A 9,920-nucleotide genomic window follows, 5' to 3' on the forward strand; every position below is an offset into this window, starting at 1 on the left:
ATAGGATGTTAAAGTTTTTGCTTTGTTAAAAAAATATCATCACGAAGTTTGAAATAACATTTTTGATAACATTTTTGGTGAGTTGGCTTACTAGCATGATATGCCAAAGTAGAGCAAATTTCAATATACCATAGGTATCAGCAGCATTTCGAATTTTAAGTTTCTTTTTGTTCGCAGCTGAAACTGCATTTCATCTCATTTTGGATAATTGATTTGTTTAATATAAACATGCTCAAATTACCCAGTGTTTTTCTTTGAAATTACCTAATTTAAAGCCCTTAAATAACAATGATTTTGATTGCTTTTTGAAAAAAAAAAAATACAGTAAAAAGTTTTAATATTTTAACAATACTAAATATCTTTTTGTTATTTAAATTCAATAAATTTAAACCTCTATCGTTCAAAGGTTTAAGTTAATAAAATAAAGAACTAATTTTTTTTTGTTGTTGCGGAAAACATAGTAGTTTTGTTTAAACAAAAAGTGGTTTAAAATTTGATCTTTTAATGAAAAGTTTTGTTAATAACGAGTCAGTATATTCCAAAAATTAGTTCTAATTGTCAGGTTGGTATATTTTAACTTATTGTTATTTTTTTAACCTAATTTAAAGTGCTTCTATTACCAAGTGGTCTGAGAAATATGAACACTTTTGCTTCTTTTTTAAAACCTCAGTGTTTTTTTAAAAAAAATTTTTGGTGCCCAAATATGTAAGTGGACCATGAGAATTCTCTACCGACTTAAAAAAGATATAAAAATTTATCAGAGATGACCGGCTAAAAAATTTTTCCTAGTCGGTCAATGAACTTTTTGATACTACATTTTTTTCACATAGATTACCGAGCGATTATAACATAGCCAATAGAAATTCCTATGTCAGTGCATGCAGCTGAAGTAGATTTAAAACATATACTTATGGTTTCAGCAATCCAATAGATATATGTGAACATTTTTCCACGACCAGCTGGTCCATTCATTGTAAATTGAGCATCCCCAGAGCAGATAGAAGAACAAGGGTCTCTATGGATATAAATTTTTTACAAGTATAAAAACTATTTTTCACCCGCATCTGATACTCTCCTCTCACAAAATTTTTTTTGACATTTAAATTGAAAATAGGTAAAAAAAACGTTTTTAAATCGCATTTTTTTTAAGTAAAAAAAACTTTTTACGTCTGCCTTTTGCGAACATAATCAACGTTTTGAAAATATTTACTTTTGCATTTTTTTTCTTTTTCAAATCCGTATTTTTTACAAGTAATAAAAACTTTTCATGTCCTACATTATATTAGGTAGGCAGATTTTTTTCCAAGCGCATAAGCTACCATACGGAGTTTGTGACCACTTCCTGATAAATGCTGGTCGCTTGCAGATCTGAAGTCATTTGCAAAGAATTTCTAAAAATCCGTTAGGTGTTACAGCTTGATAGCCATTTTCGCTATTTAACATATTTTTTCTTTGCTTAAGTTGTACAAAGAACCGCATAAACAACAGTATGAATCTTCAACAAAGTTATATAGCAACGTGCCATTAAAAAAAAATCTCTTAGGTTGTCCATTAATTAGGATATCAACTTTTGTGATATTCATGACAGGGTTTGATTTTTCAGGCTGTTGAGAAAAGTTGGTTGGCAGTGGGCAGAATATTAGGACGTAAATAAAACTTTCACATTAAAAAGCCATGAAGTTTCAGTTGCATCTTGTTAAAGTTGACAGTGGAGTAATATTAACTCAAAGGCGAGTTTCAAGCGGCCTACATTACCATAGGAAATTTAACTACCCAGCTGCGGATTATAAACGGTCTCATATTGAAGAGCAATGTTAATAAGACTGTGGCGTTGCTGATGCGTTGACTTTGGCGTTGCTGATAAATAAGTAGAATAGATATTGTGCGCGCGGTCACTAAAAAACAATTTCATATTCTAATTGATCTCCAGAACTTGAAGGGTTAAACGGGTATTTTGAGTTGAAGAGTTTGAAATTGAGAAGAGTACAGGATTTAGACTCATTGGAGGCTTGTTACCAACCAAAAGCGAGAGATCTTCCAGCGTTTTGTCCAGTTGTCGAGTCTCTTTGTGATCCGGTCCTTAAATGAGTTAAATTTCCAGCGTCTGCTTAATCACCAATGCACTGCATTATTCTTTCAGGTAAAACTCGATTAATGAGGGATAAGAAATAATATCTAACTGAACAGTAATCTTCATAATCCATTAATGTTCGTATTTTTTGACCTTGCATTCTGACAATTATTTTTTGAATTGTTTCACGTCCTAAATTTGCATCTAGTTGAGCTAATAAATGTGTACCTGATCCAGGGACAACAACCGTATTTGCTAATAACGTAAGAAAATAAACAAATAAAATAGTACCTAGTATTGATGTAAAAGGTGATGGGTATTGGCAGAGCCTTTGAAAGCCCAAATGGTTTCCGGGTCAAATATGGAAAACAGTGTCATTATTCCGAACAAAAATGTTACAAAATTTAAAGTTTCATGAACGCGGTAATTAATAATTTTTGATACAGCATATTGTATTTTTGCTTCATTAATTCTCTGAATTGAGAAACTGTTCGCTTATCAAAATTGATATAAGAATTAAAACATTAGTTTTAAAACTAATAAACAAAAAATCAATCAACGAAATCTTTAGGAAAAGTTAATTAAGCGCTTAAAAATAAATCTTTTGAGTTTTTCTGGCCGTCCAAACATTGATGACTTTGTTGTAAATAACCTTTTTAGCTAAATACTCTTCAATTGAAATAATCAAATATTAATCACACGATCCTGGAACGAAGTCAAACGGAGAAAGTTTTTAACATTTTTTAGTTTATCAAATGTTCGTTTACCCTCAGCAACTGACTCAGGAATAGCGTTGAAAATCTAGAGCATGATACAAATATATATAAAAAAAGCGTTCAAGCCTCTTCTCAAAGGTTCGATTGAATAGTTGCATTGGATTTCCTTGCTTAAAAATTGTTTTGCGGGGATTGATAAAACGGCGAACTTCTTGAATAAGATTCTCTAGGTTTACATTTTTCAGATAAAGCCGTGTAAGTTCTAATGCCTTATTTTAAACGGAAAGATTGTCATTATTTAACCAGAGGAATGAAAATATATTGCAAAAATCCTGCTTTCTTCAAATGTTGAATCAATCTGCTAGAACAGACAATCACTTTGAACTCTTTTGTTTGGCTGCCGTAGAAATGGCCTGTGCTTGATGCCCCATCGTGAAAGCGCTTTAGTTTAGGCTTCCATTTAGTAGCAAGTTCAGTTTAAACCTTAGGGGTCCAGCTACAATTACAGTCTCTCGGATATATTGTTACCAAGAACCCTTAATCCGTTTGAGATTTTTCTGCAGCTGTCAAATTAAACGTAGCTTATCATCAATGGAAAATGCTTTATATTTTTGAAGACGAATAACGTCGTTAACAGCAGTAAGGGTTTTTTTACCAAATTATAAACAGCAACACCAACTCAAAAGAAGATAATTGTTATTTAAGTCTCATGCTTAAATTAGCTGTTAACTAGTCAGATCCAGGTTTTCCTGGGCATTTTTGAAAGTTGCCCACTTTAGGCAAGTGGTTTTGTCAAATCGGTACAAGAGCTTCATCTTGTCATAGAAAGTCTATGCAGTAAAACTCCTTTCACTTCAGTGAGAATCTTCCGTCAAGCAAGGTTTGCTCTAAAAAATACTTACCATGAATCAACATTTTCAAAGATCATATTGATCTCAATGACTGATTCAACTGCGTGCAGACCAGCCATATTCAGACTGTGAGTGTTACAGGACACGTGTATCATCAAGATTTGTCCTCCATTTAACTGTCTCAGAATTTATTCACTTCTGGAGCTCAGCTAGTGGAGCTGATAACATGAATGCATGCCACTTTCCAATCCACGTAGAACGTTTGGTGCAATGGGCTGGTATAATGCTACATAACACGATTTATGAGTTTTCTCCATAACTGGCCTGGTCTTGGTTGGGAACAGGCGGTTTATTTGTCTTAATATTGCTTTAACAGTCAAATACTACTTGAAAAATAGCGACTTTGTTGTGATATTGACACCAAATGTCTCGTTCGCCTTCTTCAACAACCACATTTTTTTTTCATGCGAATTTTTAGTCTAAGAACTAAAGTTTTAACCTCAAATAGAAAAACCGAGCAGATTTCACATTGTCGGTCATTAAAAACTTTTATATTTATTGTAAAAAAAAAAATAAACGTATCGCCCGCTGCCCCAAGTTTGAAGTCCGGGTCAACTTGCCTTCTTTGCCCCTCCCTCTCGAAGGCTTTGTTTATCACTTTGCAAACGTGTGATTTTTGGGTACAGATCAAGTCAAATAAAAAAAGTTATTGACACTACTTCTCTTTTGTTGCAGTTTTATTTTTATTTAATTTTTTTTCACTCGCCAGATGGCAGCATTATAGCAGCTAATTATATAGCAATAAATAATAGTATTATTATATCACCCAGACACACACAAATTAAAAAAAAAAGTCTATCTCGGTAGTCCGTGCTCCGTACTCCATAGTCGGTAGGTCACATTTTGGGGATTTTGGGGAATTTCAAAGACCTTGGGACACCTAAATATAATTTCATAGAGCATTGGAATTTTTACAGAGTATTTCTGATATAAATAGACAATTTTTGCACACCCAGGCAAAATGAATTAAAAAAAAAAAAAATTTCACTGCACCCTAATATATATATATATATATATATATATATATATATATATATATATATATATATATATATATATATATATATATATATATTTATATATATATATATATATATATATATATATATTTATATAGATATTGATATATATAGATATATATATATATATATATACATATATATATATATATATATATATATGTATATATATATATATAGATATATAGATATCTCTCTATAGATATATAGATATATATATATATATATATATATATATATATATATATATATATATATATATATATATATATATATGTATATATATATATGTATATATGTATATATAAAATATATATATATATATATATATATATATATATATATATATATATGTATATATGTATATGTATATATATATATACATATATATATATATGTATATATATATATATATATATATATATATATATATATACATTTATATGTATATATATATTTATATATATATATATATATATATATATATATATATATATATATATATATATATATATATATATGTATATATATATATGTATATATGTATATATAAATATATATATATATATATATATATATATATATATATATATATATATATATATATATATATATATATATATATATGTATATATATATATGTATATATATATATACATATATATATATATATATATATATATATATATATATATATATATATATATATATATATATATATATATACATTTATATGTATATATATATTTATATATATATATATATATATATATATATATATATATATATATATATATATATATATATACGCATATATATATTTATGTATTTGAAGAACGGAAGAAGATACTAAAATCCTGAAACGTATTGAACGAGCCAATGCGGTTTACTTTATCAACTCAATGGCGAAAAGTAAACAACAAAAGAGCAAATAATATATGTACGTTATAGAAACAAGAGATGAAGTGGCAACAGTTGAAGTAGTAATAAAAGTAAAAAGTAATGAAAGAATCAGATAAAACTATAGTCAAAATTTCTAGAATTTAAATCTGATAACGGTAGTTGGTACGTAGTAGTAACGGTTGGTAGTAGTAACGGTAGTTGATACGTAGTTGGACGGTAGTTGCGAAGTTAGCAAAAATTGTATAAACAGTAGAGGTAGTGCTAAGAAAAGTTGACGAGTAAGGAGTTCTTGCATTAAAAGAAGTAATAGTACAATTTATATTTATCTCTTTCAATTTTTTCTTTAGTTGTTTAAGACCCTTTTCTTCCGCACCAAAACACTTTTCGTTTTAAAGACACATCACTGAAGAAAATCATCGAAAGTATTATATGTAACGTTACAACAATTACCTTTTTTTAATCTAGTTAGAAAATAGGAAATGCTTAAAAAATATTTTAATTGTTTTAAATAATGCGAATTCAAATGTTTTTATGCAAAAGAAAGCGATAGCGGGCTATCGCTCTCTTTTGCAAACTGATTTAAAAATATTAGCAAACAATACTTTATTGGTATTAATTATATTTTAATATATTAATAATAATATATATTTTAATAATATCAATTTCTGAAATAACAGAGAGACTTTTTTTTAACTTAAAAGCAACTGAAATTAAACTACAAAATTATGGAACATAAAAGGAAAATACAAATTTATATTAAAAAAATTTGTCTTAGATAACTTGGAGTTCAGCACAAAATTACTACAACGTTACAAAGTTACTACAACATGTAACGAGTTCTTTTTTTTAATATAAAATATTAATTTTTATGAAAGAAATTTTTTGGAGCATTTTTATTTTTATAATTAGTTTCATTCCAAAATATTTTCTTTTTCATCTAATAATCAAAGTTTTTAATAAAGTTTTCATTGCTTATAAATATAGTTAATTAGATACGCAACAAAAGCAAAATGTGAGCGCGTGTGTGTGTGTGCGTGTATGTAAGTGTTTGTGGGGAAGGGGGCTATTGCCCCTTATCTACTTATCTACGGCCATGATCTAGTTTTATTAATTTCGGATTAAATATATGCGTGATTAAATATCTAAAACATGTGGTATTTCCAACCTATATTCTACGTGGGATTTATTACCAAAGACCTATTGGGGAATTTTCATCTAACCTTAACCCTGGGGGTAGTTTTACCTATAATTCAGGTTGGATTTAACAATACAAAAACCATATGAGATTTTCCATCTGTATTCCATATGGAATTTAACATATAAAACCTACGTGAGGTACAATATTAATTTTCACATGGGCTTCTTTTAGTGAATAACTACGTATATTCTATGTGCAATTTTCCACTTATATTTATTCAGGTAAGGTAGGGGGGGGGGAGGGAGAAAGAGGAAAAGGGGAAGGGACATAATCTTAAATATAATTTTAAAGCTTACTGGAAAACGGCATCTGTTATCTCTATTTTCAAAAACTCTGGAGAGTAATCTTACTCGTCTAACTACCGTCCCATTGGTCTTCTTCCAAGGATACAATAGCTATGAGTCATCTACCCTTCTTTTTTTAGGATTAACTCTTACGTTGGATCTCTCTTGGAAACCATATATCAAATTGATTGCAAAATTAACATCTACCAAGGTTGCATTTCTTTATCATGCTCTCCAATTTTTTACACCGGATTCTATCCTTTGTGTCAATAAACCTTAAGTTCGTCCCTATTTGGACTACTGTTGTCATAAATGGGGCGGATCTTCCGATAATACCCTTTCTTATCTAGACATGATGCAAAAGCGCATTGTAAACATAGTTGAACTACTTTTGCAGCGAACCTCCAACCATCATCACATCATTTTAATGTTGCTTCTCTTTCTCTTTTCTATTTATACTATAATGGACACTGCTCTAAAGAGCTAGCGTCTCTTGTGCCATCTAATGAAATTCATTCTTGTGGTACTTATTGTTTAATTAAGTATTTTCTTTTTACTGTGACTGTTCCTAAGTGCTCCAAAAATTCTTATTCGTCGTTTTTTTTAGTTGAGCATTATCGCCCTTATCACGCGCACTTGCCTCAAAAACAAAAGCTCCGTGGTTCAAACACCAACTCTGGGCAAGTTTTGCGACATCGGTTAGGAAGGAGGCGTGAACTTCCAATTAAATGCTCATCCGCGGTGATCTGTGATAAATCCATAAAGACTTCTTTAGGGAACCAAAAAAATTGTCAGGCAATCGTTATCTTACTCTACAAACATCTTTTTTTTTTCTTTTTTTTTTTTCTTTAATATTTTGCCGTTTTAAAATATTACAATAACCAATTATATTTTACAATTTTTACATTAGTAACGACAGGACTTCAAGAAGATCATGTGGATCTTGTCATGAAGCCCTTTACAATATATGGTTAATTTTTGATAAAAATACAATGTCTTAAGTGAAATAATAATACAACTTTATGCAAAAACATGTAAAAACCAAGATAAATTTATAAAAAGCCAAGATTAAAAAATAAATAAAATATACAAAATAGAACAACAACGAACAAACAAACAAACAAAAAAACAAAACAAAAAAACAATTAAAAATAAATCAAAATATTTTCAATTAAAAATATAATTCTTTTAAGCTTTTGTTTGAATGAAGCAAAAGTCAGTTGGGTTGAAAAATCAAAATTTGGTAGGACTATTTTGTTCCAGAGATAAGGACCTCGATAAAAAACAAAAAACTGGTCTTTGCTTTTATGGCAAAAAAGGGCAATAGGATTGTTATTAATTCGAAGACTATATTTGTTTTTAGGTTTCATACAATTAAGATTTTGTACAACGTTTGGCAACAAATTTTCTCTACATTTAAACATAAAACATAAAATGTTAAAGACATTTTGTTGATATACATTTAAAATATTCATTTCTTTAAAAAGTTGTTTCGTATGAAAAAACCGATTTTTAAAATTTATTGCGCGAGCTGCGTGTTTCTGAAGATAGTAAAGAGATTTTAGTTTTGTTCTATGAGTGCTTCCCCATATAATATTCGCGTAGTTTATAGGACAATGTATAAATGAATAATATAATTGTGTTAACTGGTGTTTATATAATATATTTCTTGCTTTATAGAGAATTCCGATGCATTTGGCGATTTTATTGGAGGTATTATCGATATGATTTCTCCAAGATAGATTCTCCAAGATAAAATCTGTTTTTTCGAAGGTTGATAAAAAAGTGTCCATTTAGTTTTTTCTATATTTAGAGACAATCTATTTTGTTTAAACCAAACAGATACTTTTTTTAGGTCATTTGTCATATTAGTAAAAAGCATATTAATATCTTCATGAGACAAAAACAAGATAGTGTCATCTGCAAAATTTATTGTTGTTAAGTTTGATGATTTATGAAAATCATTTATGTATATTAAAAAAATAAGTAGACCTAGTATGGATCCTTGTGGAACACCACATGTTATATTCATTAATAGATGAGATATAGGATCTTTATTGTAAACAAACTGTTTACGGCTAGTAAGATAACTTTTAAACCATAACAGGGTTTTATCTTTAATACCATATGATATTAGTTTTTTTAACAAGATTTGATGATTGACAGTATCAAATGCCTTTGACAAATCAATAAACACTCCTAGTGTAAAACAAGAGTCTTTAAAAGAATAAATTACATTGCGCGTTAGTTGAAGAATGGCATGCTCGGTTGAATTATTTTTTTTGAAACCAAATCGGTTTTCGTATAGAATTTTATTTTCAACAAGATAAGAGTAGATTAGGTTGTACATTATTCTTTCTAAAGTTTTTGAAAAAACTGGAAGAACTGAAATAGGGCGATAATTTGTTATATTTGTACGGTCCCCTGTCTTAAAGATTGGAGTTACTTTTGCTATTTTTAGTTTATCTGGAAAAGACCCTTGTGCAATCGATGCTCTGAAGATTTTATAAAGAATATCTTTTATAACATCGTAGGAATCAATCACAATATTTGTGTTAATATCATCATACCCAGTAGCTTTATTACGTTTTAATGACTTAAAAGCAACCTCAAATTCATTAAAAGTTAACTCAGTAAAATTTAGATTAGAGCTTATTGATGTTTTGAACTCATCAACAGACTTATTTTTAATGAATGAAATACTATCGCCTAATTTTGTCCCGATAGTGATGAAAAGCTTATTAAATTCAAATGCAATATCATTTGAGTCATTTATTAATTTGTTATTAATTTGTATAAAATTTGGGAGTAAATTTTT

This window comes from Hydra vulgaris, chromosome 15 (assembly GCF_038396675.1).
Source record: "Hydra vulgaris chromosome 15, alternate assembly HydraT2T_AEP".
NCBI classification, from domain to species: Eukaryota; Metazoa; Cnidaria; class Hydrozoa; order Anthoathecata; family Hydridae; genus Hydra; species Hydra vulgaris.